The sequence below is a fragment of the Oryzias melastigma genome, linkage group LG20 (genome assembly GCF_002922805.2).
Source record: "Oryzias melastigma strain HK-1 linkage group LG20, ASM292280v2, whole genome shotgun sequence".
Taxonomy (NCBI): Eukaryota; Metazoa; Chordata; class Actinopteri; order Beloniformes; family Adrianichthyidae; genus Oryzias; species Oryzias melastigma.
The window spans coordinates 19455010-19481546 of record NC_050531.1 but is presented as its reverse complement, the minus strand read 5'-3'; the positions used below and the strand labels follow the sequence as shown (position 1 = coordinate 19481546).

Below are 26537 nucleotides of genomic sequence, written 5' to 3'. Positions count from 1 at the left end.
AGAGCTGATCACAATTCAGAAAAAAAACCCTCTTCGTAACCAATTTCCAGACATCATCACTTGAAGATAATCTGGAATAGCTATGATGCAGAAATTTCACAAATACATGATGTAAAATGCAGCGATAGAAAGTTCAGTGGATGGGTCAAATGCAGAGAACACTGATAAACATTCAATACAAAACTTTAAATTAAGAAATACTTTTTCTACATCCAAAACTCAACGGGTCTAAATCCTGATTTGTTTTTTCTAATCTGGAAAAACTCCAGAAGCAATATCTTTTACCTGACCTGTTTAAACACATAAGAATAGCGTAAAAAAAAAAAAATTGAACAAACAAAGCGTAAATTTTGCATTACAATAAGCAGAAAAGTTTAAAAGTATCTCATTGACTTGTGATTTTATCTAACATGGGAACTCAAGTATAAATCTGTCAAGTTTCCTAACTACAAATACATAGATAAAGATGTGCATAGTCATTATTTTGCCATATTTGTCATCTGGACTAATACACTTTTCTCTTCAAAAACCCAAACAATCATAAAGTCTTCAAAGACATGTACTTGACATGACTAAAAAACAACTTAAGTTGTAAACAGCAACATTCTCAGTCATTTAAGTAGCAGTATTTGCATCAAAGGGAATCAGGCAAAAGAAGAAACCACAAAAGACAAAACACAACTTCACCAAATAGGAAGTTAAGACAGCCTGTAGTGAAGCAGTAAAAAATAAATCTGTTCCGTTTGTGCCTCGTTTGGGAATTACGAACTAAAAGTGCTGAGTGGAAGAAAGTAAAAGGAACAATCACCTCTGTAAAATCTGAGAAAATGTTTGTTAAGGGATCCCAAGAAAGAGAAAGAGTTTTATAATACGCAGACCAAGAAAAAGCCTTCTGCTTTTACAAGGGCAGATTCAGATCTATGGGATAAATAAACATTACCCTCACAGCACAATCCTTTTATGACAAATTATAAAGCCTTATGCAGATGATGCTGTAAAATATTTTAAAGGAAAAAATAAATATACAAATGCATGTTGGCTTTAGTTAAAAATTAAAAAGTCTTCAAGCAGAACATTATATGAAGAACACTCCAGGTATTCTTTGTAGCAAACAGAATAAAAAATAATGTAGTACATCTCTAAAATGTAAGAAAAATGATAAGTATGATAAACTGGCTTATTTTATTTATCTGGAGGGCGGAAAAAAGTATCCGTGGTTCATAGTTGTTTCTCTGGGTTCTATTCCCAAAGTAATAACGACAACAGAGCAATACCAGGAGAAAATGGTAAATTAAATTATAATGCTTCAAAACTGTTAAAACTTTAATTACAACAACACAGGAGATGAGAAAAAAAGAGTAAACAACCCACCTTTTTTTAACTCTAGTATCCATTTAGAGCACATATTATCTGATTATTTCTAACACTATCATAACACTAGAAAAAACATTTATAGAACTTGTAAAAAAAAAAAACCTCAAAATTACATTTGTGATGGAGGCAGTGATTTATTTTGGCTCAAGTGGTGAGACTGCAAGAGCTTACAATCTGTTCATCTAACATTTACTCAAATGTGATAACATCAAAGCATGGCTCACAGTCTAAAAGCATCCGTTGAATGCTATTTTTCATAGAAATGTATACTGCATGTGCATTATAAGCAGCACAGATGTCCCTCTGCAGCTGGGAAAGCAGAGAGGACAATCTGAATGCCTTCAGTTTCATACTGATGGCCCATTTAAATGTATAGATGATTCAGGATCCTCCTCTGAGCAAAGATTTGGATCTTAATTACTTCCTTAATTAGCTGCGATTCACAGGGAGAAGCCCCGTTCAACCCACGGTCCCTGTGCATCGCAGTGAGGCTCCGCTCAAGATCTTTCTACCTTTGCAACACCAACCCTGCACTTTGGATGGTGATTATAAGCGTGTTGTTGCAGAAGTTGATTTCTTAGTCCTCCTTAAATGTCAGTAAACCAATTATTTCCCTGTGTCCTTCTCCTTCCGAAAACAATTCCCAGTTTTCTGTCAGATGTTCCCAGTCAAAATTTGGCGGAGCTGGACTCAAAGCTCAACATTTTTGGCGTACCTGCTCTGAAACATGGTCCAAAATGAACTGTCCCTCTTTCCGCTACTCCATATTACAGCTGGTGCCTTCAGGAGACACTCAGAACTTCATGTTCCGCCCTGAAGCCAGGCTCAAGTACGTTAGGTCCAGATGATGCAGCTGCGAGCTATTACTTCATCTGACAAAGCCCCCGAAACCCCCGGCAGGAAATAACCAATCATTTAATACTGACAGGTACATGCTGAACCGCTGCTATCTCATCTCTGAAACCGACCAAATAATAGATTACAGCAGTTTTAGTGTTAACTTTACGCCTGTCAAGTAACCGTGCCAGTGTCAAAGTCATACCTGTCAGAGCGTGGGTTTATTCTTTTTCCTCGAGTTGGATAAAATATAAAGTAATACTGAAGTGGGAGCAGGTCGACCTTTTTATTTCTGACAGTGAAGCAGGAGGAAAGAAAGCAGAGCTACAAGAATTTTGTGTAGTTCCACTCTGATCTGACAACACAAACAGAGGGAAAGTTCTGCTTAAGCATGTGAGAGATGGTGTACTTCTTGTGATAGTGAAGAAATAAAAACAGAAAGTTTGAGGTCTACTTGGATTGTAGATGCAGACCTGCTTGATGCTTATTGCTTTGTGAAAATATCAGCCCACAGATCAGTTTCACTGCTTGTAGCATGAGGAGAATATTTGGTCCAGATCAGTTTGTTTTCTCAGAAAATCGCTTCTTTATTGAAAGTGTGTCTCTAGAGTGGAGCAAACAAGTAAACTCTCAGTTCGCCTCTGTTCTTTTCCAAGTGAACTTTGGTGTGTTTCACTAAAATGTGAAATGAAACGGACTATTTCAGGAAGAAAATTGGATATAGTTGATGAGGTAAGCTTTGTGAATTTGAAGAAGCACAAATCACTACAAAGTTAGAAAATGTCCAGTAGGTTTTGTGATGTACTGAAGAGATCTAGGTATTTATCCGTAACGATTGTTAGTAGAACTATTTAGAGTGCTTTACTGTGCTTCTTCTCTTCCTGGTTATAATGTTTCAACTGTTATTTTTCAAAAAAATATTTAGTATTTGGTTGGATTTGTGTCATGTGGAACTGAAACCAGTCAACTGATGATATCCCAAACACTCCCTGCACAATCAATAACGGTTGACACTTATTTTGAACTTTCGTACCTATTGAAACCCAGAAGTTACATTTACATCTCCCTCGGCAACGCACAATAAAGCGACCACTTCCAATGAAGAATCTATGAAATGCACATTTTGGGCTTCCACTCTCAAAAACTCTTTTATTCACATGTAGCTACACAAGTTTCTACGACTGCTTTTGGGCACCACATACAAAAACAGGTTAGCTATTGAACTCGTATTGAAAGTTAAACTAACCGTTCGAAAATTGGTCTTGGGCTAGAAATTATTAATTGTGGTTTGTGCCTGGCCAGAATTATATGACATCAAGTCGTTCATACATAAAGTACAAATAAAGTTGTAAAGAAAAGGCCTAGTGCTAGATTGGCTAGATTTTTACCGCTTAGACCAGGGGTGTCCAAAGTCAGTCCTCGAGGGCCGGTGTCCTACATGTTTTCCAACCAACCTGCCATTGAAGAGGACTGACCCTGGACACTTCTGGCTTAGACATTTTGCACCAAAACTCTTTTTAACTGTAGGTGGCGGACATGCACTACAAAACAGTCGAAAACTAAGAAGAAGCCCCTTCCTACTACACCAGGTTTAGCTTGTTCATGCTCGATTTACATGGCTGGTATGTCAGTAGCTTAAGGTCTTCGACACCACCTCCAATCCAGCTATTCACACACTGTATACAGAAAGAACCCTAGGGAATCAAAGCAATAAAAAAATGATACAAAAATAGAGAAAATTCAGTATAGATGTCACATAATGGCTATTAAACAAATTGTTAAAGAAGCAATTGCAAAGAGACCAAAGTCTATACAAAATTTGTCAGCGACTGTTCAATAAGGTTTCTCAAAGTCCCATTCCAGTTAAATTTTGTTCAATTTTCAAAGTGTTCCCAGTGGTCTTTTAATTAGGATGGTGCTGTTTTTAAGCATCATTTTCAAGGACATAGTTTCTGCAGAGCGGCAGGAGTTAATCAGAACTTTGCCTCAGAGTTGTGGTAGGGGTCAATGGCGCAGAGAAACCTCGCTATCCTTTCCCTTTCCCATTGTGGAGCAGAGCAGAGTGCTTGTGGCCCACCTAGCATATGTTCTGTCACAAATAAGCTCTTTTTCAATCTGCATTTTTTCATCTGCTCCTGATTCACAACAATTTGAATGAAGAAATACTCAGAAATACAATTTAGAACTAATTTTACTTTATATGTCCTCCGTCATCAGAAAAATGCTACAATAACATGTTAAAAACAAAACTTTCATTCAACATTGCAAATATTAATACTAATCTGTAGACAAAGTTAACCAGAACCAATTAAAATAAACAATTTAAAACAATATTCTCTCCTGTATTCATAAAAGACACAGAGACTCGATCTCTCCATTTAAATAATATAGATCTGCCCTGAATTGGAGAGTCTGGGCCTTTCCTTTAACTGGGAGCATGGTGCAGAACAAAGTTCACACTTTGTGGGTTTACCTTCATGGTGCATTGGTGAACAGCTATCGATCAAAAACTTTGTATACCTACAGTCGTCCTGCTGCAGAGATGCAGGCCGCACAACAGATGGTTGTCAGTACCAATAAACTGATTAGTTTTATTTTTGTGGTATGCATGTTAACTGGTTCTTTCTTGAGTCATATGTGTTTTCCAAAAAATAGACTAAAAAATACACTGTATATTATTATGAATTATCAAAAGAAGCCAGATGAATTGGTAATAAAGTCAACTTGTGACTTATGGCACACCCTGAGAAACCACAGATAGATATATTAACGACAGGGCTAATAAAAAGGTTGAGAAAACGCTTCACCTGCTTTTTGCTAATAAATGCCTTCCTGACATTTACAACACTACCCTGTTTTAAAGGCTAAACAACCAAACTCTTGGGAGCGACTCAATGTTGAGACCAACATCTCACTCAGGCAAATGTACATAAATCTAATAACAATGGAGCTTAAACACAAACAACCATGAAACAAGCGAGCTGCCAATATAAGATCTGTACTGAACGCAACCATTTGCCAAATGAAAGAAATACTTTTTAATCTCCATTTAAATGTTGTTTCCTACATTTTCAGAAAGTAATCTTAAAATAATATTTTTTACATGCACATTTATCCATTTAGCTTTTATGGATCAAAATACCTATTTTTATTTTAAAAATATGGATCCAACAACCACCTTTCAAAGATTTAAATTATTTTTCCTCTCTCAAAGGTAACAGATTTGCTAAGCCTTCTGCAGGCAAAAGTCACTCAAGATATTCTCATGACACTAAAATAAATTATCTGGGACCATTTGGTTCTTTTTGACAATTTAGTCAAGCAAGAGTTCAACACAGCTAATTATGGAGGAGAACAAACACATTACACATATGCGTTATTTCATGTCTTAGTCATCCTGAGACGCTGATTCTCCTCCTTGTTAATTATTAAAAAACATTTGACAACAATTTTCAAAGCACCAACAGTTTAGAGGTGTTCTGTATTCAGATGAAATTAATTGGCAGTTTCTGGAGCTGCAATATTTTACTCCAAAGTTAACAGAAACGTAAAATTAATCACTTTGAAATCCTGGGGGCAACACAACAGAACCTTGCAGCTCCTACTTCCTAATGACTTTAATGTTTTAATCTTGTAATTCAAACATGAACCCTTTAACACAGGAGATGTTGCCGGCCGTTCCCAATAACCCACGCTATTTGACATAGTGTAACTCTGACTGTTCATGCAATAAATAATTAATAAATCCACCTAATTCTGACTTTGGCTTTGCACTATTGTGCAACACTTTATGTTACACTTTACATTGGTAATAATTGCAAAGCTAATTTGAAAAGCCACTTTTCTCCACGACTCAAGCTGATTCATGTTGTTTACATAAACACTTCACCACTGTAAAGTGTTGCATATAAACTCAAGGCTACTTGTAATATAGTAAATATTTCTTCAAAATCTGTTTACTTCTTTCAACTCATTATAATTCAATTTTTGTCAATTTGAGTTTATTTTAAAGAAATTGTGATAAAATCGAAATTGTGAAATAAAAATTGAAAAAAAATCGTGATTTTCTTTTTTTGCCATATCGCCCAGCCCTACGGTAGTCGAAACAATGTAAATACTGTAGCTACAAGTCTGATGTAAAAGGGATAAGGAACAACATTTTGACTTCAGAACCATTGACTGTAAAAACACTGGACTTATCGAGCCATGAGGTCCCCCATTGGAAATGCATTACCTCCACTCCACGTGAAAGTAGGCCGCCGCTTTCACCGTCACTTCCTGAAACGGCTATCGCCATATTGCAAACGTCTGCAACCCATCTTTAGCGATTGGTCTGAGTCTCTGTGAGTCATAGCTGAGTCATGGAGTCTATAGGAAGTACTGTCACCAATCTGGAGTGAGTTTATAGTTCCCGCCTCTTTCCACGCCTCTACCACGAGACCGTGGGATGTAAACAGCTTCCACTTTAATAACGGCGGCTCGGGAGAATTGTACAAGTCATTGTTGAAGCCTTTGAGGGAGAACCATTCCAACATTTGATTCTGTCAGCGGTCCTTTTGGATTTACTTACATTTATTCCTTTTTGTTCAGCGGTATTTAAAATAAATAACCATGCTAACAAGTGAACAGCTGGATCTTTTTTCTGTTTGAAAATACAACAACATCCATTGAAGTTTGTCTCTCGCTCCTCAGACGGCTGCGTCTAATTCAGGCTGCAAGCTGGAAAAGTGAAGAAGATGAAACCTTGGTTGGTGATTTTATGGAGGAGCTGTACCATTCTGTCTGATACTCAACTTATCATTTATAAACTACAGTCAAAACAGTGAAAAAAGAATGTTAAACAAAAAAAGTCCAAAGCACATAACCTCAGTGGTGAAATATATTTCTCCAGAGTAAATCTGCATCTAAAAAATGTCTGCATCGGTACATTCCATTGAGGAAAACAGCAGTAGGACAATGTTTGGTACATTGTTGAATTGTAAAGTAGGTGTTAAAAGGTCTTCACGGACCCATTGATGAAGTCTGCTCCCATTGGCTACCCGTCATCTGTCACTCAAACCCCCCAGACGTTCGACGTCAGACCCACAAATGCTTATTGAGTCATCTGATTGGTCAATTTATAACTCTAATAACTTGTGATAATGGAAAAAAAATATTTAAAAAAAATTAGGATTAGAAAAAAGAAGTTAATCAGAAAGCAGCAGAGGAAGAATGATTATTCTGAGATATAAAATGACTGAGAAATAACTGTCTGTTTCTCAATGGAAGTCAATGGGACTTTGGCCTTTTTGCAACCCAGTGGTACTTCCTATATGGAACATGGAAGTAGGGGGGCTTGCTCAGTCCAGTTGTTTCTTATACAGTCAATGTTCAGAACTGAAGTCAAAATGTTGTTCCTTAACGTTGTTAATGTTGTTCCTGTTTGAAAAGAAAACTGGAATTTGCTGCAGTTCACCAAGTAACCACTAGCTGTTTGAAATCATAAACCCTCTCCAGAAGTAAATGGTTCAGTTTTAGAAAAAGAATAAACGTGTATTTTACCAACTTTAAGAACATTTTACTATGAAATAAAGCTCAAATGGGGGTGTAGCCTTTTGATTGACAGGTGCAGTCTAACCCTCTAACTGGATACGTTTCAACTAGGGATGGGGCGATATCATTTTTTCTGGCTGACACAGATAACCGATATTTCCACTGCAACAGAGGCTGGTAGTCAATATGTGCAGATACTGACATTTAAGTGTCTACACTAAGTTTAAATTTGAATTCACAGCTTTTCTTTTACTATACAATCCCATTATACTTGACCTTTTTTATATACAGCAAAGGATCACATAGGAACAAGTATCACTTTTAAAATAAACCTGAAAACATTCAGACCATTTCCTGACTATTAGTTGCAACTTTAAATCATAAGCTCCCCATAGCAAGAAATCTATTAGGGACAGCATGTATCTCTATCAAATATAAAATATGACTGCAAACATAATCTTCCCAGTGCCAAGGATCTACTTGGAACAAGTATCCAAGATGTCAAAAATTAAGTCTATCTGAAAACATTCAGAACAATATTGGTGGATTTTTTCTGTATAAGTCTAATATTGATAAACTCAAATTATGCAAATATCAGCCGATACCAAAACAAGCACCAATATATCCTTAGTTTCAACAACTATTAGGCTTATTTATTCCACACGATTGCTTCTAAGGATCAGAGATCTTTGACATAATTTCCTGCTAAGATCGCAGAGTTTGAAACAAGGAGAACATTTATTGTGAAATTGAGCTTTGATTGAGTGATCGTCTGGCATTAAACCTGCCGCGCATACACAAGCTCTACTTTCAATCGCTTTAAGGCTCATTTCTGGGAAAAGAAATGTCTCCCCTTTCCTTAAATAACCTTATTCCTATCAGCAATATTCTGACTTTTTTTTTAAAGAAAAACATCTAATATAACATTAGTAGATGAAGCTGTCCAACATTAGCGCTAGGGGCAAATAAAGAGCTCATAAACAGATAGGAGTAAACAAGCAGAGTCAGTTCAGTTGTACGGTCTGTGACAGCCCTAATGGCCCTCTGGGTCAGGAGTTGTTTCTCCCTCCGTGAACAGCTCCTTTCTCCAGCCCCAGATGTCTCATTACTGTAAAACAAGCCAAGAGAAGAGCGACATTCTCTGGACCACAACGCTGCCTCCCTTTCAATTAGAGAGGATTAGCCTAACCTGAACGGGCCTTCCTGTGAGGCGATATGCAGCCTTGCATTGCACGGCGCAGCCATATGTCAAACCTAAATGCATTACTGAGGAGCTGAAAGCTTGCTGATAGAAGAAAGGGAGTTATGGCTCCACTAGAGTGCACAACTGGCTAAACAGGAGATGGATGCTGTTGGCTCTGTAAAACTTTGCAGGCTGAGAGGGGAGGCGCACGCCGTCGCTGATCATCATAAATTAGACCGGTTTTACTCAGCATCTATTACTCAAGCGATAAAGCCGAGCCAGTGAGATTTTTGCAGCGTCATTCGTTGGCAGCCGAGCGGGACCAAGCCGCGAGGTGCGGGGCGGCGGACGGGACACGGAGGGCCCCCCGCACTCCCGCCGCGCATCACTCACTTTTATGGGAATAGGGCAGAGTGAGGTTTAACAAGACACTTTACTTGTCAAAGAGCCGACATTGCATAACCATAAAATGATGAGGCCCGCAAATCACAACTGGACAAGCGAGGCATGGGGAGGTTGTAGTTTGTGGCTACAACCAAAACACTTTCAGGTACAGTTTGTCCCTGAATCTCACTTCAAACAGAAAACTCAGCTCCAGACGTTGACTAACCCACATCATTTTCCAATGAGTTGAAGCCATAGATGGAGCGACTCGGCCAAGCAGGGTCTGTGGTTGAACCAAACCAGCCTTCAGGCGGGTTCGGCTGAGCCTGACATGGAGCTGCATAGCGGGGGGAACGACTGAGTAATGGCAGGGTAAGCTGATCCAGGGATGGGCGGGAGTGGGAGCAGCCCTGACGCCTAAATCATAGCTGTGGGATGAGGAGAGACAAACGTGTGCGGCCAGATGAGAGGCAACACTGAGAACAAGCACAGAAATGAAGGGGCGGGGGGGTGACACATCACATTTAGGAAGCCAAATAGCAGGGGATGAAAGTGAGCGTCATTCAGCAACAACTCTTGCGCGAGCACTGCTGGAGTGGGAGGGGCCACCGAGGGATGACATGGGTTTGGGATTTAGATTTATATATTCATCTCAAACTGTATAAACAAGTTAAGATGACTTGTTTTCCTCATGTTTGGAGGTTACTGTGAAACGCACAGAGGCACAAAACCAAAGGTTTTCATATAAATAAATAAAAAAAAAAAACAGAATAAGGATTTTAAAAAAAAAATCATCAGTTCTTCTAAAGTTCATGTTTTTCAACACTAAAGATTTATTAAAAAAAAAAAACTTACACTAACAGTAATCTGCAACTAACTGTGACACTGATATATTACAGACAAATAGTAAAAGCATTTTCCTAGTTTGCTTTAAGGCCCAAAGCACTTTACCGAACCATTCACCCACACACACTCATGACGGCTCTACTGCCTTAATTGGCGCCAACCTATAACCATTAGGAGGCAATGAGGGGTTGTATAGGAGAACTGAACTGAGTGACCCCTCTCTGTCGCGTTCCAAATAAAAAGTATCCACCGATTCCAAGAAACCAAATTCCCATAGACATCCATTGAGAAATAAACTCTAAATACTCTGGCATTCAATTTGTTAGAATAACCGTTCTTGCTCTACTACCTAAAAGTTGTTCAAGTTATAAACAGATATGTCAATAAAAGTATGTGGTCTCATGTTTGAAACATTTGATTGACAGTTTCTTCAAGAGGTAGAGGTGTGGCCTTCCAACCAGCTCATTCTTGATTGGAAAGAATGGTTGTCATTGAAATGATGACTCAGTCCGACAGGTGAACAATCAACAATTTGTGTTGATGCCTTTCGGCCCTTGAAAAAGAGATCTCAATGGGATTTCCTGGTAAAATAATGGCTAAATTAAAAAGTAAAATAAAAATCCAAGGCCAAATATGAATTCTTCCCCTACCCCTAGGGCTACTCCCTACCCCTACATTTAGCCCTCCAAAATGAGAGTTGTGGAAAAAATGGTGTCTTTGAATTAAGACAGCACTCAATGATGTCATCAATAGTTGCCGGTCACGTTAGCGCCTAGCTGCCAGTGCATGGAAATACATAATAACAACATTGGCTTTAACAAGTCATTACTTAAATTTAAATCTAAACTTCTGTGCTTCAGAGCACACCCACATGAAGAAAAGTTTCTCCTCCAAGGTACAAGAGATACAGAGCTCAAAGTCCCTTTGCTCTACCCTTAAGAAAAAATATTTCGGACACCCCTTTCCTTTCAAATCCCCCTTCAATTGGAGGGGTAGGGTGAAGCCAGAGGGGTAGGAAAGAATTCAGAATCAACTCAAGTTTGCTGACAATGTCTGGTTCCAATGTGGCGATGTCAGAACCACAAAAAAATGGTGACTTTGTTTGATTGGAGCCGCAAGATAATCATTTCGGATGACATCACTCTTACTAGGGGCAGTTCTCGCATGATCTTGCCCAAAATGGACTTCGACACCTGGACAAGGAAGGTGGGAACCGGACCTGCGATCTTCCGACCAGAGGTCAACCTCTTTAAAACATCGAAATTGAAAAGGGGGATATAAAAGTTGGGTTTGTCCATTGACTTCAACAAATAGAATCAGCTTGTCTTTCCTTAGAAACGAGGACTAAAAAGTTTTATCAAACTAGAAACCTAATATTGTTTTATAGCTAATAATTGCACTAACAATGCTACATAAGCTATAAAGCAATACCCCTTGTACTATATTAGGTATGTTGACATTGGGAGTGGGGTCATCTAGAGCGCTTAAGTTTTCTTTTCAATGGTTTTTGATTTTCACTGGTGTCCATGGCAGACATGAAATCCTGTCCACCTTCGTCCACATTTGTCATAGGATGGATAACACATCGATCTAAGGCTTGGGTTATCTGGACCCCAAAAGATAGCACAAGGGTTAAGAAGATTGTATGTCTAAAAAAAACGAAAAGCTCTTATCTATTGTCTCACAAACATGTTTTGCAAAGTTTCTATCTGAAAATAGAATCTGGGAAGAACACTATGATACTAATAACTTATTGGAATAACCCACTAAACCACTTCTTCATGACAAAAATGGAGCAAACCTATTTATTGAAGTTTATTTAAAGAATGTGCTTGGTGTTTTACAGAAAAACCCTTAGAGAGTTCCCTGAATCCGTTCAGTTCCACTAATTCTGTTATTGCCAGAAGGACTACTCTTGCTCAAGAGCACATTGGTGGCAATAATAAGGAAGATGGTATTTCCTTCCTCCCCCCATTCACCAGATTTGGAATAGCCTTTAGAGAAACTCTTTTTTTGAGAAGTTTCAGTTTGTGTTCTGATGGCCAATTTAAAGTACAGCGGCCTGTCAGCGTCCAGCTTCGACTCTCATCAGGCCTCTCAAGATCTCGCCCCGCAGCGACACTTTCAACCACACGCTCAACAAAACGCTTTGCTCAAGGTGGAGCGTTGCCAGGAAATATGCTAATGCTCAGAGGAGCAGCCTAATATAATAACATGCCTTCAGCCAACAGGTCTTGTAAAAGTCAGTCATTAGGCCTCACATGTAATTTTCATTAACTTTTCTTGGAAACAAGAGTCGAGCAAGACCAACAATTTAACAGAGAAAGAGCCGTTCAGCCGACTATTACTGGACCACATCCTCCCGTTTCCATCCGCAAGATGTTCCCCATTTATTATTAAAGCTAGAGATGCACTTTCCTTGTTCTTCAACTCGCCACTCCTGACTTCAGTGAGCAGCACTTTACTGATGAAACACTTTCAGGTGTAGCTCAAAAGATAACAGCTGGGGGACTTCCTCATTTTTCAGCAGAACTTATGGGCTTTCCTTAAAACAGGAAAATTCTTTCTCAGAATCTGGGGCTTAATTAGCCAGAGATTGAAAATGACTTCATTTATGTAGCACCCACATCCCTGGAAAAGTAGGCCAAGGTTTACAGGAGGATTTAACACAGAAAAATAGAGTCATTAGCAGCGTCAGAGCCCAACCTGCTCGCCACTTCCTGCAGAACGCCCGGCTCAACATTTGGCTGCATTATCGCGTCTCTCATGAAAACATTTCATAAGGTTAGGGAACACTTGGTGTGTGTTTCTCCACAACTTTGACTGCTACTTCAAAGCTCTGGCAATGAGTGGCGCCTGAGTACAGAATTCTGATGTGTGTGTGTGTTGATGTAACGCGATCTGAGTTATGACTGGGAGGAAATGTCAGACAAGCATCTCAGTTTCTTCTGCCTGTTACCATCCTCCACATCCAGCCACATGTGAAACCACACTGGAACTGCTCGCCGGCGAACACCAAACGCTCCCGACGCACTGACGGGTGTTTACCCTGGCAGCAGGGTTCACATGTCGGCCTTGCACTCGTGTTCTGAGGACAGACTATCTTTTAAGATGACAGCGTGCGCACGCACAGTGCCAGACGCTTCCAAAAGTGAGCTGTGCAACGACGGAGGCCCTGTCAGAAAAACTCATCTGTCTAAGGGGGATTCCTCGCGGTGACTCATCTATAAACCTGATCTGAGTTGGCAAAACGGTCTTTAAAGGGAAAATGTGTGGGCCCAAAAGATTTCCAAATGAGCAAAGATGCAGTTTGAAACAAACACTGAAGGTAATTTTCCAGACGAAGCCGCCCGCGAGTGCTCAGCATTAAAGCAATCATATGACACAGCACAAATGACGGAGTGAGGAGAGCTGACATCTAGACAGGACCTATACTTAACTAATTGAAAGTTTTAGCTTTACTCAGGCCCCTAGCATAATGACTGTCACCCTGACCAATTTGTATAATTGAGAATTACACCTTTATTCTAAAAATCTGTATGGTTACACTACAACTGTGATATAAAAACATGTTTGTGTATCTCATTTGTATATTGCTGCCCCCTTTAGGGCATTTCCACTGATCCTGTGTTTATTTTCAGTGGTTATTTTTTTCACAAGTTGCTCACTTTTTATTTATCCTTTAAAAAAGGAAACATAAAAGGAGGTGTGGCCACAGACTTCTCTTTTGGCAAATTGGAAGGCTAAATATCAACATGTGTTCACAACAAAGGGTACTTATGAGCCACATTTCCACTGAGCAGTCCGGTACGGGAGAACTAGTACCGGACAGATTAGTTAATTCAGGTGAGCGTTTCCACTCAGTTTAGCCTCGCTTCCACTGAGCGGTTTGTTTTCTCGGCACATCCAACAACAACAGAGGTCATCTCTCATTTTTCTGTATGGTTGTGATGATGTACTTGACAACAGCACCTGGATGTGTTACCAACAGAGGCATGACCCCTCTTGCCTCACAACTAGTTTGTATCCCAGTTAGGACCTTTCTGATGTTGACTTCACATGTTGTGTAAACTCTGGGAACTCTGACTTCCTCCCACAGTCTAGAACAGGGATTGGCAATTCCAGGCCTCGAGGGCCACTGTGTCTGCATGATTTCTAGATATCAAGCCCTAAATATGACTGGTTACCTAGTTCAGGTGTGTCCAGCCAATTGTAACATGCCTGGGTAGGTTATGTTGGAAAACATACAGAAATCCGGTCCTTGAGGCCTGGAGTTGCCTATTCCTGGTCTAGAAACATGCTTCATAGGTTAACTTATGATTCTAAATTGCTCCTAGGTGTTCATTTGAGAATACAGCAGACTGGTTACGTATTCAGGGTGTACCCCGCCTTTGCCCAGCAGTAGCTCTGATAGGCTCCAGCAGCCCTACTACCTCAAAGGGAAGATTCAGCAGGTTTGGAAAATGGATGGATGGTCTTACAGGGGTTACAAAGACATTAAAAACCAAATAAACTAGAAACAATTTGTATATGTTTTCTCTTAGCCTCTGTGGAACTCTGACACAGTGAGTGAGTTCAATTTCAAGTGAAACTCATGTATCACGTCATTTTTTGATGTATTAAAAAAGCACATTCAAGCTGCTAAAGGACTAAAACCTGAACATTTTTATTGGTCTTTTAAGGAACATCAAACACCAGTTCCTAATGTTTCCATAAGCTAAACGTTTGCTAACAAGTTCCAGATGGGCTACAGGTTCACTACCATACACTTTATCAAACAATTTCATTTAAAAATCCATTTAGAGTAATGAGCAAACATCTGAACCATCCCTATTATCAATGAATGTGAAGACATTCATTCATTGCATTAACCCATTTTACCCCTTACAGGGCTGCCAGAGCCTAACCTGGCTACTGTTGGGCGAAGGCGGGCTACACCCTGGACAGGTCACCATTATGTCACGGCCCCTAAGAAGACATTCTCTTTTGTTCTTTCAAATTGGTCTTTATAAAGCTTTTAAATGGCCATTACAGTTATGTTATCAGAGGATTTGACATCAGTCCTTTGGTCACAAGAGTGATTCATACTTTGTATTAGTTTTGTTTTAGGGATAAAAAGAAGACTTATAAGTCAGCAATAATTTACAAACAAGCAGAAAACAGTCACAAAAATGCTTTTGAAAATTGTAAAATGAGTAGAAAATGAGTGCCAGGAAAACCACTCAAAGACTTTTAAGAGAGGCCAGAGAACTTTCACTTTAAACCACTTTAAAAAGAAGAAAGTCTGGCTCCTTTGAGGGGGAAAAAATAAAGGGAAAGCTTTGCGGTCTAGCCGTGTGGAGCCGACCTTTTTCTTTTTTCTTCTTCTTTTTTTTTTTTTAAATCACAGCCATTCTAGTCAGTGTGGTCCTACCAGGAGCTCCACCACACATCCCAGAAGAAAGCATCTGCTCCAACAAAGACAGGCACGGAGCCTGTTTAGGTGTTCTGATGCAGCGAAACCACAAAAATCAAACTTGATGGAAAATCAGACAGCCTCCATCTGTGGAACCTTCAAAATAAATGCCATTCTGTTCTAAATATTACTAAATCTAGATAAATGCAAACTGAAATAAAAGAGACGGCCCTATAAACAACTGAAAGGGTCAAACATGAAATTCTGATTGTGTAAGTTGAGAAACTGAACATGCAGACCACCATGATCATACAGCTCTTGCTGAACTCCAACTAAAGCAAAATCAAGACATATGAATCAGAGTGGAACAGCAGGTGAAACCAAAAGGGAAAATTCCTATTTACAGTTTCTAAATCACACTATTTTTATTCCTGAAATAAGAAAAAATTGCCACTTCTCAGAATGAAACCTGCACAGTCACCTCAGACAAAATACAGCAAAAACAAGAAAGTTAATCAAAGTGAAGTTATTTTTAAGTGTTTATTTAATTCTTAGTTACAAGGATTTTTGCATTGAAAGAAAGGCGTGTTAAATCTTCTTGTTGTTCCCGATAACCATCAGGAGCTCTTGTGGTTTCAGAGGGTGAGCAATAAATCAACGACTGTCAAAACACCAAACTTCCACGTCTCCTAATGTAATCATTATTTAATGTAGTTAAGTTGTAATTTAGCAAATAGCGTGATGAGACAAACCTAAAGCTTAAAATGCAGCGTGATCAGCATTAGTCCTGGCCAACGATTGATGAAGCAACCATCTGTGATTGGAAAATTCTGACAAATCACCCAAGACTAACCGCTATCTGAGTGCAGTGATCAGCCTCAAAAAGCTGACTGTCCTCCATTTACTGCAGCTCCACAACAAATTCAAGCAAAGCTGTCTCCTTATCAATGCTTTACCGTAAAGTGAAAACTATAGGGCTTGACAAGCATTTTTTAAAACTTTAAAATGAACTCGGAAACTTTTTATTCCTGTATTAGATAAAGTAAAATTAGAGAATTCAGATGAAGCATTTCAAATTTAAGATAACTTTCTGGAAGTCTGGGCATCTTTGATTAAACTGCTTCCCCCGCCACCAAGTCTTGGATGAGTGGAAGAATATAGATGGAAGAATTACACAGTTTATGCGTATTTTACATTGTTTATACGCAATTACATAAATCTCGTGCAATTGTACTGGATTCTTGCAAGATGCATACCTAAATCTGTGGCTTTCCATGACCATATTTCCACACATGTTTAACAGACTTTTAACACACATACCACTGGTGTATAACTTTTATATCCCATATAAAGCCCACATATCATGTAAAAATGACGTAATTGATGCCCAATAATCGCGCATGGTTCATGCAAGACTCGCGTATTGCGTGACACATATAAACCCGACGATCTTTCACCCATACAGTAGTCTATATTGGGTGGGGGTCTGTCGCTCGTCTGGTGGGATACGGCAGGTCCCGGAAAAGGGGCCGGGTACAGCGGGAGCGGATGTGACTCTGGACGCACGCCAGGCACTTCCATGGTGCTGCTGACGCAATCTGATTTCTACCCAGTGATCTGAATGTCAAAGTGAAGAAATTGAATGAACCGCGAGTTTAGGTGGTTTGCTTATACTTCTTCTGTGGTTTTAACGTGGTACATTTATGATCCATCAGTGAAAATTTCACATAAAGACCACAACTTTTCACAATTCAAATGTTAACTTCTATACTTCAGAGAACACCTTTGAGAAGAAATTCTCCTCCGCGGCACGGCGTATCGCAGTTCACCCCCACGGCGAAGGGTTAGCCTTTAAAAAGACTAATAATGACTCAAAGCCGCTTTTCTCTGCAACAGGGCTGCAACTAGTCGTCGACTAATTTAATAGTCAATTAGTCGTTACTTTAAAATATATTATATAATATGTATTTCAGCTACATAGTATCTGTCTTGGCTAATTTAATATTTTTCACATTTTTTAAGGATAATTTGGCATTTGACTAATATTTTAGCTGGCTATCAGCTTCAGCTTTTTTAGCCACCCTTTTCAGCCAAATTCAGCTTACAGCATTCACACTAGCATTATCGCTGCTAATGCTATGTATCTAGATTTTAGTTAGTTTAAAGCTAATGATGGTTAAGATGTCTGTTTTACATCCACTTTGTCCATGATCCAATTAGTCGACTAATCGGTAAAAATAATCAGTGATTAGTCGACTATTAAAATAATCGTTTGTGGCAGCACTACTCTGCGACAAAACCAACTGATTTATGTTGATTGTGTAAACGCTTTATTACTGTGTATTGTTGCATATCATCACAAGGATCATTTTTATCAGAATCCACTGGAATTGCGATGTTTGCTGAAACAGCTGAAGAGTTATAGTGATTCAAAATAACATCAAAACTGGAGCTGAAGCTCATATAAAAGGCCCCTAAACCTCCTTAATGCACCATATGAACCTACTGGCATTTTTCATATTTTAAAATGCAATTTTAAGCTTAATTTTCTTCAAACATCATGAAAATGCCACAAAAACATTTTACAAACACTATTTTATTTGAGTATGAACGCAGCCCAATAACCAACTTTATCAAAATACCACCAAGTCAATGATATAGAGCAATAATTTCCAATATTTTTTTTTAGAAAACGGGTGCATTAATATTTATTTGGTGCTTTTAAAACTAACAAACATAAAGTTATTTGGAAATATCACCACCATTGAGATACATCTTTTGTATAAATGCTGCTAAAAACTCAAAAATGAACGCTACACCTATATAATAGATACTTGTCCTTTAATCTGGGATCAGTAAACTTCCATAAAAACCAATAGAACTCATCAGGCCATTTAATTTCTATGATTTTACAACTTGATTCTCTGTCTTACTGCCCAGACAGCTCACACAATACAGACAAATAAACCTTGAAATTGAATATTTGTTCCAGATGACACAAGGTTCGCATAAGTTTTACTTCCCACGGACAGACACATTACTTTTTAAAAGTTAATTAGCAATAAATTCTGAATAGAAATCCACTGACAGAAGCTCGAGCTGCTGCCTGACGTCAACTGCAGGATTACTAAGGAACACACAGTACTGAGCAGCAAAAGTCTTGAGCCACCTTGATTCTGGTTCCAGGGAGCCGAACTTTCCAACAGCTCTACGAGTGTGCTGTTGGACATTCAAAAACTTTTTTTACTCTCTTTCAATTATTTATTTCTAAAGGGAACCATTAGAATTTGGTCTGATTCTTTCTGTTTTTCACTTCACTTGGGAGTCATCTGAGACAGCTTTTGATGAAAACAGCAATCTGTCTTTGTGACAGGTGCCATCATCAAAACGCTTAAAGACGCAATTTAAAGTTTTTTATTTATTCTCACATCAGGAAAGCTCTAAATTACTTTTTTTTCTTCTTAAAATTACAGAGCTGACATAACATGAGCTAAACTTTGCTGCAAGGGGTGGTTAAAGTCTGCGCACAACTGAGACTTAAACCTGCATCTCTGTCAACAACTGTAAGTGCAGTAACATCAAATCTCTGCCTCTTGATTGTATTAAGTATTTGTTCAATTGTTCCAACAAAAATTAACAGTTAAGATTTAAATGAATCCATCAGTGAAAACAACCCTTCAGTGTTGAACAAAGTGGTGTGAAAGATAAAACACAAAATGGAACTAAAGAAAACTTAAGATACGGAACTGAAATGCTATAAAAATACAAAAATTAAAAAAAATAATGATCTCATTAAATATAGGAAAATTAAAATGTCCAAAACTTTTTGCTATTCAAAAATAAACTTTACTATATTCAACTTCAAATGTTCTGTTTTCTTAGATTTCAAAACTTAAAATTTCTATTTCATTTTTTTCTGTTTTAAATCTTTTTTTTCCACTATGAACTCTTTTTTTTCCATTTTCAAATCTAAAATTTTCAAAATAAAAAAAGAAAGTGTCCATATGCATGTAATTTTCGAAAAACGTGTGGCAAAGGGAAAGGGTTAAGGTTAGGATTATGGTTACGGTTATGGTTAAACAAGAAAATGGTTCCTGAGTGCGTCTGTCTCTGCAGCTCACGGTTCCACCAGGGGATGGGTCAAATGTGGAGAGCATATTTACACATTTAGAAGGGTGACAGTTATTGAAACTTTAATTTTAAGTTTAATTTTAAATACGTGCGGTCAACAAAAAAAAATCCAACCTTGGACACACTTAAAATGCGTGCAGCCAATGAGATCTTTGCTGCACATATTACAAGTGGCCAATATGAATTTCCATCACTTTCTATGCTGGTCGCACGTAAATACGTTTGAATAATATCAGCCATTGAAAAAAAGAGTTGAAACTGAAAAAGAAGTTTTGAAATTGAACATTTTAGTTTGAAACCTAAAAAATAGAACTTTTGAAGCTGAAAATAATTACGTCTATTTTAGAATAGCAAAAATTTTAAAAAGTTTTTGTCCAAACACCAATATTTTTTTCAATTTTTTTTACTTGGTTTTCAAATAATATTGGCTCTAATTTAGCTCCATAGAGTCATACCATACCCAGGAATGTTTGACTACCAGGTATCGATAGGATGGATAGAGTGATTGCTCTGTTAAATGTTTAAGCAAAATTAAACTTTTACCACTGGAGATGTTGCCAGCCTAAACAACACACCCTCTTCAACATACCTCTGTCATTGCCTGGACGTGGTGTGATCACCAAACTTGACAAGATTACAATTTCAAAAGTCATAAACATATTTATTGTCCACGTGCCTGCGGGATCTGCTTTATTTTCATTCATTCATATATATATGCTAAACTGATCATAATAGTTCATACTGGGGTGTGTGAAACAGTGGCATCCATGCCCATTTAAATAATTATGTGCAATAATGGCCAAATAAATGTAACTAATCAAAATAGAGGTCAGCTGACAGCCTGATCGTCACCATATTCTTCATCAATGTTTCCTAATCTCACAAATACTACAAGATTCATGGATCCAGAGGACTCAATTAATGAAAGTGTGAGAGCTATAGCTAAAATAATAATCAGTCAATGTGACAACAATCAATGAAAAGTCACAAGCTTTTTCCTTTAACTTTCCCTCCTCACAGTCCTTTGTTTACCATCGTTTCTAAGGAAACCAAGGCTTTGCTGACGTACTCCTGCGCCGCACAGCTGAAGGGCTAGCTGCAGGCCTGCTCAAGTCTGCGCTCCATCTAATCCGGAAATTAGCCATCTGCAGCGCTACAATATAACCCACATTGCATTGCATATGCACTTTTGTGCAGATACGCTCCCTTTACGGTAGCTGTTATTAGTTCAAATTCATTATTTCTGCTGGAATCTCGCACTAAAGTCACAGACTCCTCTAAAGATCGCAAAGGCTACCGTGAAAACATTGCAAAACCAGCCATGTTTGACCCCCTTTCCTCCGCAGGAAAGCATCGGGGAGGGTGGAAAGACTTGCATAGCATGTAGAAAATCTTACCCGAATCGCCAGTTTTCGGGAGGATGCGCCTTCAAACGACAGAACTACTCATTTTCCACCGAAAATAGGAAAAGCCGTCGATTCTCACAACTGTTTCTCTCCAGCCATTTTGAGCCAAACCTTCAACTTGATCCAACGGGGTCAATTGAAGGGGAGTTTTTACATATGTTTTTTTGTTCTTTAATTTATCGCACTGTTTTATACACTGTTATTAATATTTATATTTTAAACATCTTAAAAAGAACTTTATTATATATATGAGTAATGAATGGCAGCTGACGCGAGTCCAGGTTGTAACCTAAATCCCTGTTATGGTAAAATGGTACAGACCGTGGGATTCTTGTCTTCGACGGTCTGTGAGAGTAGTGCGCATGCGTAGAGTCAACTTTTCTGCAGAAGTCACATAGAGACCCTGCTTTGAGATCAAGATTTAGATGTTCTGCCTTTCAAACGGGACTTTATATGTATGAATATTTCAGAACACTAGGTAATGAATATTTTATTTACATTGATTTACAATTGATTATTATTTTTGTTCTGAAAGTAATGTGAAAAGGTAATGTGAATCTAAGAGAATTTTAAGTTGAAGGGGCTTGAAGTTTTTTCTTTCTTTTTTTTTTATTTATGTATTTTCTATTTTTTCAAATCTAAGTTTAAAGCAGTAATACATTCTGCTTTATTTGAAAACAAATTTACTTTGAAGCATGCATTAAAAAAAAGCATAAACCATATTCTATGAACAGTTTTTAAACTTTATAAAGTAGTTTTGTCCCCAACAATTTTATATGGTTTGACCTCTGAGGAGCATAACTTCTGTCTAATTTAGTAACCTCCTTAGTAATGTAAAAATATTTTTGCAATATATTAAAAAAATCAAAAAGCGGTACAGTCATTTCAACATTTTCCAAGGTCGCTGCGTAAAAAGACAAAGAACTGTGAATGTAACTTTATTAACTTTATGTATGGTGTTTATTTTACAGTGGAAGCAAAAGTGTAGATTCACTTATCTCATGTTTTACCACAAAATATTATATTGGTCTTCCTCTAACTCAAAATTTAATGAAGTTTTAATGTGACAGAGTTTGTTTTTAATATATATATATTTTAATATTCCGTACACTATCTTATTACTTGTTGCATTTGTGTGGAAAAACAATGATAAACCTGTAAAATACCAGGCTACAGTTGACAATAAACATTTTGTTCTTAATCTGTCTTGACAAGATAAATAAAGGTTAAATAAAATCAAATGAATACAATAGTTTATCCTTGGCCAACTTATTAAGTGTATCACAGAAATTGTTGACGTGATCAATGAGATCTATTAAAAATCATCTCAGTACTTAAGTAGTGCATTAAGTGTCTTATAAAATTAATCTTTTTTAGCTCAGTGTTGATAAAGTGCATCACCAAACTGTAAGTGGAACAGTTTAAAAATAATTCTAGTAGATTTTTTTGATAATAAATATGTCCCAGTTTTGGTCAAAAATGTATTATTTCTCTTTAAAAAAAATCAGAAGCCTTTGAATTTCTACAGAAGTAGCAGAGAAGAAATAAAAATCTCCAAAAAGATGAATTATTGTTATTTCCTGACGTTGGCCCTCTGATAGTCTGACCTTGTCTTTAATGGAGCTTCGCCCTTTCTTTCTATCTTTTTCACATCACTGAGACTGAGTGATATCTGCATAAACGCGAGGGTGAATCCCAGCTGTATTTCTTGGCTCTTCCTCTTTATTTGAGGGAGTAGAAACGTCCAAATTCCACTGTAGATGGAAGCATTGAAGAGCTGCACAGCTTTTCAAAATAAGAGCTATAAAAGACCACACAAAAACAAAAAGAGAAAATCTCCACTTTTCCTCCTTTGGAATGATCTACAACCATCATATTTTACTTTATGGGATGTCTTGCACTAGTATGTGACAGTTTTATTTGATGTGCTACTTTTATTATTACAGATATTTTTAATGTCAGTCAGGGGTGTTTAAGAACAGATCTGTATTTTTAAAGAAACATTTCAAAAAATTCTAATAATATTTTCCGTATTTATATGAAAACATTTTAAAATGTTCTATTTTCATGCATTTTAGGGATCAATCAGCAATAGATTTCAAAAGTGTGGCAGAAGCAGTTCAGAAAGTCTTAGCTGTCCTCAGCCTTGGAATTCTTTCCCTGATTTTTGGCTCATCTTTTCAGTGGGCGGGGCCATCAGGTAAACAGGGACTTGTCCTTAAATGAGGTCCTGCACAGCCACAAAGAGACCCGAATTATGATAACCTGCCAAACCTTTTTAGTAGTTTTGATAGATTAAGCATATAAAAATATTGGAAAATCCTGCAGTGACCTTATGGGAGACTAAAAGGACATTTTCATTTGACTTCCAGGAGGAAACATCACACAATCCTTATACTCTTTGATTCCAACTTTTAGGCAGCTCTGGTCTTCAAATGATGACCCCCCCCCCAGCTTTTCCTCTAGAAACATTTTTAAAATTTCATTTTACAAATGTAATTTTTCGACAAATATGAAATATACAGTACGTGACATATTGGCCCCACGAGTTTTGATGGTTAAGTTAAAGTCTCATTAGTTGTCACGCATCTTGGAGTGTGACATGTGTTATAAAGTTATAAAACTGCATTTTTTAGCTATTACAATGAGACATATTTGACGTAAAAAAAAACAGTTTGGGGAAAAAAAGTCATAAATTTGACATTAAGAAAAGATTTTTTAACTTATTTAAGGGATTTTAATGTTTAATAAACTAAAAAACCTGAGGTGTTTAAAATACAAAATGAAAAAAATATATAATACCTATAAGGTGATCACTGTGATTAATATTAGTGAGCTAAATCACAAATTAATGCCAGGTAATAAATATTATGACCACTTTGTTGCTCAAATTTTGGAAGAAAGTATGAATCCTAGTTATTTGGTTCTTTCTGAGCATGCTCAAACTGATTCATAACTTGTTCTTATACTTTATGCAGCCTAAATCCGAGGTTCAATTCACTCACAATCAATACTTCTATTCTTTACAAAGGTCTTTTGACAAGGGCTTTTCAAAATAAAAGCATTAGAAGCAAGTCATTTTTAAGACCTCACAAACTTAATTTTATTGTCAGTGGGACTTTTTGAACTTTATAGTCAATTGCAAAAAAAACTCAAACGTTTGACGCTCACTTAAAATATATTAAAAACTATTCCAATATAGACAACAAAATACACATTAAAGTATCAGGATGTAAAATTCAAGATGATACGGCACCAAAGAATACCAATGAATTATTTGAAAACAATTTAAAAACTCTACCTTAGTTTCAGATTCATACAAATAAAAATAATCATACATTTTTTACTTAAAGTAACAAAAACAAACTTAAGTAAAATAAAAAGTCTAATAGAAAAACAGTGAAATATTAATTGATCCTAATAATTCATGAGGATACACTGACTAAAAAAAATAAAAATATAATTTACAGATGATGCGTTAAACAAAATGGTTGCAAAATTTAAATGTTAAAAAAATGTATATTATTGTATAAAATTTGCATGATAAGTTATTTAATTTTTTATGATAAATGACTAGTTTGCTTTGTGGACATTATTTAGGGATGTTAGACATTTCCAAATAACAAAACTGTGCTAATTGTGAAATCATCAATAAAACTGTCATTCCAGTTGGGAATTTCTAATACATTAATCATTCACACTTATTTATTTTCCAAACTTGTAACAGGGTTGCTGGAGCCTATCTCAGCTACTATTGGCCTTTATGGGCCACAAAAGGTTCTAAATTCTGACAGAAGGACTAAGCCGGGTGAAGGAAGGTTTGTGTTTTTCTAATACACTTAATTTGAGAAAGAAATAACATAGAATCTAGACAAAAACACGCTTTAATTTTGATTTAAAATCAAATTTATATTTGAAAAATTTTAAAGTTTTTATTTCAAAAAGATCAAAAGATTGATGTCCGTCAGGGAAAAAATGCAAACTTAAAGAAATGTTGAATTCATGTGTTGTTGGAATGATGGGAAAAAAGACTCTCAAAACACGCAAAAACATGAGAAAAACAACAAATCTTCCAAAACCACATGAACACACAATACCTTTCTGAACTGAAACAAAGGTCAGTTTGTCTGTAGAGCACAATCTATGGGGAGAATCACTGAGGAAATAAAACATTAATAAGGATAAACCTTGACATGCAAACTCCATAAACTACTCGGAAATTTCTACAGCAACTACAGACAAATCGGTTTGATTTTGCAGGATTTGAAAATGTCTCGTCCGTGAGACATCTGATGAAGTCCTCAGTAATTACTGCATCATTCATTTACAAATGGACACACAAAGCTCTTCTGCTGGTCTTTTACACCACGTCAAAGCCCGCCGCAGTTGAGTCACCTGGGGGTACACATGTCCTTTTTTACTAACTGCTGTCACAAGTCGCCGTGTGCAGGCCGGAGCACATGACGGCGCCGCCTGCTTGTGTGGATGACAGAGAGGAAAAAAAACACACAAAAAGATGCTTTTAAAAGCACGTCACTCTAGATTCCTGTCATCCAGCAGGAAGAGGACGTGAACTCATCACTTCAGGTGATTCTGTTCTTAAAGCTTCTGCTAACATCTTCATTTCTCATCTAACGAAACAGAAAAATGAGAGCACGATTTAATGCAACTCTTTAAAAACACAGTCTCAGGTATCAATCTGAAACACTAGATTAGACATCCTGCACTATGCACATGAGCCAGGAGCAGTTTTTCTTGCACACAGTGGTCTTAACTGAAGAAGCAGCTGCAGCATCCCCTCTTTGTGATCAATATGGGATCTTTAGCTCAGGGCGAAATAGAATTAAGAATTGCTTTTGGATAATGACAGTATCGACCAGTGCTCAGCAAAGCGTTTCAGGCCGTGGCAGGTTAATTCCCCGCTATGAAGGTGTGAGTCAGGTTTAGTGGTCAAAGTGATCCTCTCCAGTGAAATGCCGCTGCTTTTGCGCCGTAAACAGAACCAGTGCAGAGTGAATTTAAATTTAAAGTCTTGAGTACTTTTAAACAGGTTCAATAATGCAGTTTGTGTCATTAACTTCATAAAGGTGTGATCTAATTCTGTTAACTTCATGGTCGTGAAGCCAAAGTGGGAAGCCCTGCTCGACTGATGCCAGCTCTTCTCTGATTAATTAACTCAAGCTGACTGTCTGCAATTGGCTATGGGTCGTACCCACAGACTGTTAATGTCGATGGTCGAACCCCCAAAATATGAACTGGAGGGTCACTTAGGAACATTCAACTCTTTGAGGAGACTAATGACTGCAGCTCCTGGTACTCCCATCAACTCAATGTCCATCCATCCATCCATCCATCCATCCGTCCACCCATCAGTCCATCCATCCATCCATCCATCCATCCGTCCACCCATCAGTCCATTCATCCATCCACCCATCAGTCCATCCATCCA

General features: G+C 37.6%; 1 protein-coding gene across 3 annotated transcripts in view; it reads right to left on the bottom strand.

The window, feature by feature from the left end:
• znf438 (zinc finger protein 438) overlaps positions 1–22352 on the bottom strand; it is a 65124-nt gene extending 42772 nt beyond the window's left edge. Inside the window, exon 1 of one of the 3 annotated variants that reach the window (XM_024279605.2) lies at positions 21080–22352. The gene's annotated coding sequence lies outside the window, so the exon portion shown is untranslated. The remainder of the gene's footprint in view (positions 1–21079) is intronic. The other 2 variants (XM_024279604.2, XM_024279606.2) reach the window with 2 other exon arrangements.
• Positions 22353–26537: the final 4185 nt, after the last annotated feature.